Source organism: Coregonus clupeaformis, chromosome 17 (assembly GCF_020615455.1).
Source record: "Coregonus clupeaformis isolate EN_2021a chromosome 17, ASM2061545v1, whole genome shotgun sequence".
Taxonomy (NCBI): Eukaryota; Metazoa; Chordata; class Actinopteri; order Salmoniformes; family Salmonidae; genus Coregonus; species Coregonus clupeaformis.
The window spans coordinates 43,256,383-43,263,104 of NC_059208.1; positions in this window are offsets into that span (position 1 = coordinate 43,256,383).

The following is a 6,722-nucleotide window of genomic DNA, read 5'->3' on the forward strand; positions in this document are numbered from 1 at the left end:
GTTCAGTGTATTGTTACGTTAGGACTTCACTATCGTCTTTTGTTGTTTTTACGTGGTTGCTTTATAAATAAAGTCATCATGTTCACTCCACGCGCTGCGTATTGGTCCGCTCCTTCCGACGATCGTGACAGAATAACCCACCCCCAAGGAACCAAGCAGCGCGTCCAGGAACAAAGGGTCTGGACATGGAAGGAACTGGTGGAAGGTAAAGGGTCCTGGACTTGGGAGGAGATCCTAGATGGTATGGATCGCCGACCATGGAACGAGACGGTGGAGAGGCGACGGCGAGAGGAGCAACGGCATCAGCAGGGCCATCATCGTCGGAAGGACGAGAGGCAACCCCAAGAAATTTTTGGGGGGGGGCACATGGCTTGGGCGACGGAGCAGCAGGAGGCTGCCACAAGGCAGAGTCAGAGGGCTGCCAGGTTAAGGGGGCTGACGGAGGCAGAGAAGGGACGGATTCAGTGGGCTACCAGGTCAAGGGGGCAACTGGGTAAAGCAGGGAAGGAAAGTGTTGAGGCACGGCGTGAGGTACTGGGGTGTGTAACCAGTTCGGTCCGGCCCGTTCCTAGTCCCGTGGTGCAGCCAGTAGTGTGTGTTCCCGTGCACGGTACGGCCTGTTCCGGTCCCTCGCACTAAGTGTACGGTGCGCGTCGCCAGCCCAGCCCGGCCTGTTCCTACTCCTCGCACCAGGGATACGGTGCGCTTCGCCAACCCGGCCCGGCCTGTTCCGGCCACTCGCACCAGGGATACGGTGCGCGTCGCCAGCCCAGCCCGGCCTGTTCCTACTCCTCGCACCAGGGATACGGTGCGCCTCGCCAACCCGGCCCGGCCTGTTCCGGCCACTCGCACCAGGGATACGGTGCGCGTCGCCAGCCCAGCCCGGCCTGTTCCTACTCCACGCACCAGGGATAGGGTGCGCTTCGCCAGCCCGGCCCGGCCTGTTCCGGCCACTCGCACCAGGGATACGGTGCGCGCCGCCAGCCCCGCCCGGCCTGTTCCTGCTCTCCGCACTAGGCGTGAGGTGAGTCCCCAGGGTCCAGCATGCCCTGTTCCGGCTCCCCGCACTAGGCGTTATGGGAGTCCCCAGGGTCCAGCATGCCCTGTTCCGGCTCCCCGCACTAGGCGTTATGGGAGTCCCCAGGGTCCAGCATGCCCTGTTCCGGCTCCTCGCACTAGGCGTCATGTGCGTTCCCAGGGTCCAGCAAGCCCTGTTGCTTCTCTCCGCACTAGCCCTGAGATGCGTGTCCTCAGCCCGGTACCTCCTGTTCCGGCACCACGCACCAGGCCTACGATGCGCCTCAGACGGCCAGAGTCTGCCGTCTGCCCAACGGGGCCTGAACTGTCCGTCTGCCCAACGCCGTCTGAACTGTCCATCTGCCCAACGCCGTCTGAACTGCCCGTCTGCCCAACGGGGCCTGAACTGTCCGTCTGCCCAACGCCGTCTGAACTGCCCGTCTGCCCAACGCCGTCAGAGCCTTCCGCCAGACAGGATCAGCCAGAGCCTTCTGCCAGACAGGATCAGCCAGAGCCTTCCGCCAGACAGGATCAGCCAGAGCCTTCCGCCAGACAGGATCAGCCAGAGCCTTCCGCCAGACAGGATCAGCCAGAGCCTTCTGCCAGACAGGATCAGCCAGAGCCTTCTGCCAGACAGGATCAGCCAGAGCCTTCTGCCAGACAGGATCAGCCAGAGCCTTCTGCCAGACAGGATCAGCCAGAGCCTTCTGCCAGACAGGATCAGCCAGAGCCTTCTGCCAGACAGGATCAGCCAGAGCCTTCCGCCAGCCAGGATCCGCCAGAGCCGTCCAGCCAGGATCCGCCTGAGCCAGCCAGCCAGGATCTGCCCCTCAGTCCGGTGCTGCCCTTTAGTCAGGTGCTGCCCCTTAGCCCGGTGCTGCCCCTTGGTCCGGTGCTGCCCCTTAGTCCGGTGCTGCCACTTAGTCCGGTGCTGCCCCTTAGTCAGGTGCTGTCCCTTAGTCCGGTACTGCCTACTAAGCAGTTTGTGACTGTGGTGGGGTGGGGATCACGACCGGGGCCAGAGCCACCACCGTGGACAGACGCCCACCCAGACCCTCCCCTAGAGCGTATGCTGGTGCGCCCGGAGTGCGCACCTTTAGGGGGTACTGTGACACTCTGGCTCTAGGACTTTTGTATGTGAGCTAGAGTGTATGTTGTTTTGTTGGGGATTTGGGTGTTTTTCTATGTTGGTAGTTCTGTCGGGTGTATTTCTATGTTTGCAGGTCTGTGGGTTGTTTTTCTAGGTGTTGTATGTTGTAGTCAATGACTCCCAATCGGAGGTAACGAGTGTCAGCTGTCGGCTCGTTATCTCTGATTGGGAGCCATATTTAAACTGTCAGTTTTCACCTTTGTTTTGTGGGTTATTGTTCCAAGTTCAGTGTATTGTTACGTTAGGACTTCACTATCGTCTTTTGTTGTTTTTACGTGGTTGCTTTATAAATAAAGTCATCATGTTCACTCCACGCGCTGCGTATTGGTCCGCTCCTTCCGACGATCGTGACATTGACAGTGCATGTCAGAGCAAAACTGTCACGGTTTCGGCCGAGGCGGCTCCTTCTCCTTGTTCGGGCAGGCTTCGGCGGTCGTCGTCTCCGGAGTACTAGCTGCCACCGTTCGATGTTTCATGTTAGATTGGTTTTGTCTGTTTGTTACACCTGTTCATTGTTAAGTGTTCATTAGGCACCCTATTTAGTTCTCTTGTGTTTGGTCAGGTGTTGTGTGTAATTGTTCGATGTCACGTGTTGTTGTTGGTCCGCTGTTCTGTGCTCTCTGTATTTCGTTTTGTTTAAGAGAGTCCTGCACGTTGTGCGCATTTACTTTGGACATTCCAGTGTGCGTATGTTTCGCCTGTGGCCTGTTGCCGTGTTGGCTTGTACTGTCGGACTTCACTAAAGACATCTGTTTTTTGAATCTCTGTGTCCTGCGTGTGATTCCACGTTCCCTCTACACTCAACCCTGACAAAAACCAAGCCATGAGGTCGAAGGAATTGTCCGTAGAGCTCCGAGACAGGATTGTGTCGAGGCACAGATCTGGGGAAGGATTTAAAAAAAAAACTGCAGCATTGAAGGTTCCCAAGAACACAGAACACATCATTCTTAAATGGAAGAAGTTTGGAACCACGAAGACTCTTACTAGAGCTGGCCGCCCGGCCAAACTGAGCAATCGGGGGAGAAGGGCCTTGGTCAGGGAGGTGAACAAGAACCCGATGGTCCCTCTGACAGAGCTCCAGAGTTCCTCTGTGGAGATGGGAGAACCTTCCAGAAGGACAACCATCTCTGCAGCACTCCACCAATCAGGCCTTTATGGTAGAGTGGCCAGACGGAAGCCACTCCTCAGTAAAAGGCACATGACAGCCCGCTTGGATTTTGCCAAGAGGCACCTAAATACTCTCAGACCATGAGAAACAAGATTCTCTGGTCTGATGAAACCAAGATTGTACTCTTTGACCTGCATGCCAAGCGTCACGTCTGGAGGAAACCTGGCACCATCCCTACGGTGAAGCATGGTTGTGGCAGCATTATGCTGTGGGGATGTATTTCAGCAGCAGGGACTGGTAGACTAGTCAGGATCGAGGGAAAGATGAACGGAGCAAAGTACAGTGAGATCCTTGATGAAAACCTGCTTCAGAGTGCTCAGGACCTCAGAATGGGGCGAAAGTTCACCTTCCAACAGGACAACAACCCTAAGCACACAGCCAAGACAATGTAGGAGTGGCTTCGGGACAAGTCTCTGAATGTTCTTGAGTGGCCCAGCCAGAGCCCGGACTTGAACCCGATCTAACATCTCTGGAGAGACGTGAAAATAGCTGTGCAGCGACGCTCCCCATCCAACCTGACAGAGCTTGAGAGGATCTGCAGAGAAAAACTGGAGAAACTCCCCAAATACAGGTGTGCCAAGCTTGTAGCATCATACCCAAGAAGACTTGAGGCTGTAATTGCTGCCAAAGGTGCTTCAACAAAGTACTGAGTAAAGGGTCTGAATACTTCTGTAAATGTGCTATTTCAGTTTTTTATTCTTTATACAATTGTAAAAAATTATAGAAACCTGCTTTTGCTTTGTCATTATGGGGTATTGTGTGTAGATTGAGGGGGAAAAAACAATTTAATCCATTTTAGAATAAGGCTGTAACATAACAATGTGGAAAACGTCAAGGGGTCTGAATACTTTCCCAATGCACTGTATCAGACAAAGCTTAGTCTGCTTTCTCTATTCACCAGATTAGTTGGTTTGTTTGGTTTCCTGTTTATCATTAGGCGGCAGGTAAAGAGTACAGTGGTTTACTATCAGTGTACATACAGAGGTATCATTTCTATTTAAGGTTTCTGCTCAGCTCTCCTCCCACAGCAACCCTGATCCTGGGATGGTGTGTGGTAACCGCTGTGTGGTTTGTGTTCCAGACGCAGAGGTGGCAGAGAGGGAATTGGTGTCGTGTTGGACTCTCCTGGCCTGTGTTGCCCCAGTCTCAGCCTTATTTGGCACCCTCTGTGTCTTTGGACTCTGTTTCTGGTCAGGTGAGCTTGCCGCAATTCCTTGGCTTGCCGCCCTATATTTATAGAGGAAAGTTTGCACTTATTTCTCATCAGTGCATCAAACCGAAGCATATGCAGTATATACAGTCACGTCCATAATTATTGGCACCCTTGATAAAGATGAGCAAAAAACACAAAATAAATAATACAAATACTGAGCTATATTGCATGACATTTTTTTGGGAATTGATATTATTTTATACTAATACAATTGCCCAGAGAAAGAGACTTTGTCTAGCAAGTAATACCAAAATTCTTAAAGATAGGCACATCTGTTTTCAGTACTCCATCACCCTACCCATGCGAGGATAACAACACTGAGCCTTTTTCTAAAATATTTATCAGATTGGAAAACACATTGGTAGGGATCTTAGACCATTCCTCCATACAGAATTTGTCCAGTTCCTTGATATCCTTCGTCTGAGCTTATGGACTGCCCTCTTAAATTAAAACCACAGGTTTTCAATGGGGTTCAAGTCCAGAGACTGAGATGGCCATGGAAATTTTTTGATTTTGTGGTCAATTAACCATTTCTTTGAGGATTTTGATGTGTGCTTGGGGTTATTGTCTTGCTGGAAGATCCACTTACAGCCAAGTGTCAGCCTCCTGTCAGAGGCAACCACGTTTTTGGCTAAAATGTCCTGGTACTTGGTAAAGTTCATGATGCCGTTGACCTTAACCCAACGTGAAGCCGGCGCCATTTGGACTTCTAACACCTTTTAAACATCGTCTGAGCTGCAGATGTCTGGGTACCATTGGATATGTCTATTTCTTATGCATCCGTTGGTACCAACCATTAGTCTGTGTGACTTACGGGGGCTGAGCTAGATCAGTGTTTGTGAGACAATGGCTGATCCCGAAGGGGTCCGGGGCTGGGTCCTTTTACAAAAACGGCTGTATAGTCCAAATGGTTTGAGCTAGAAACTATTAAAAGCTATCTGTTATGTTTTGCTCTATGACGCTCACAAGCTTCACAAGAGTCGTTAGAATATAAGGGGTTCTTCTACATAGAAGATCATAGGAAATCCAAGGCCATAGTGTCTATAATACTGTAATAAGCTCACATAGTTGCTGTCACAAACTCCAAACTTCACACAGGTGTCACTGACTAGTTGGATATTTATTTCCCACTGAGCAAACCATTTCTCTACTTACAGCATTTATATAAATTCATTTTTATCAGGTTTTTGCTTTGGCTGACCAATTATTTTATTTACATTTCTCAATAAAACTCATGAATGTAGTAACTGTTTATGTCAAATTGTTTTGTTCTACTTGTAGCCCTGGTTATCCTGAAAATAAAATGGTAAAACACTTAATTGTGAGGCTAAATATAAGGGCTGGACATGCAGATAGATGAAAGTCAGATAAATGAAAAGCCGATTTTTATTTCTTTATTAGGTACTGAGTCGGACACCCCTTTGCCTCCAGAACCACGCTCAAAGTTGCTTAGGTCACTCGTTTTGCCCATTCTAACGTTCATTTGAACAGTAATTTAATGCCTTGATGCTTGTATGCCTGCTTTATTTAGCAAGCCACGGCAATGTGACTCATGATCCAGTTTCGTGAACGGGGTGGTGTACCTAATAAACTGGCGAGTGTGTGTGTGTGTGTGTGTGTGTGTGTATATATATATATATATATATATACTACCTTTCAAAAGTTTGGGGTCACTTAGAAATTTCCTTGTTTTCCATGAAAACATACATGAAATGAGTTTGAATAGAAAATATAGCAAAATGCATAGGAAATGTAGTCATTGACAAGGTTCGAAATAATGTTTTTTTTTTAAATATAAATAATAATTGTGTCCTTCAAACGTTGCTTTCGTCAAATAATCCTCCACTTTCAGCAATTACAGCCTTGCAGACCTTTGGCATTCTAGCTGTCAATTTGTTGAGGTAATCTGAAGAGATTTCACCCCATGCTTCCTGAAGCACCTCCCACAAGTTGGATTGGCTTGATGGGCACTTCTTACGTACCATACGGTCAAGCTGCTCCCACAACAGCTCAATAGGGTTGAGATCCGGTGACTGTGCTGGCCACTCCATTATAGACAGAATACCAGTTGACTGCTTCTTCCCTAAATAGTTATTGCATAGTTTGGAGCTGTGCTTTGGGTCATTGTCCTGTTGTAGGAGGAAATTGTCTCCAATCAAGCGCCGTCCACATGG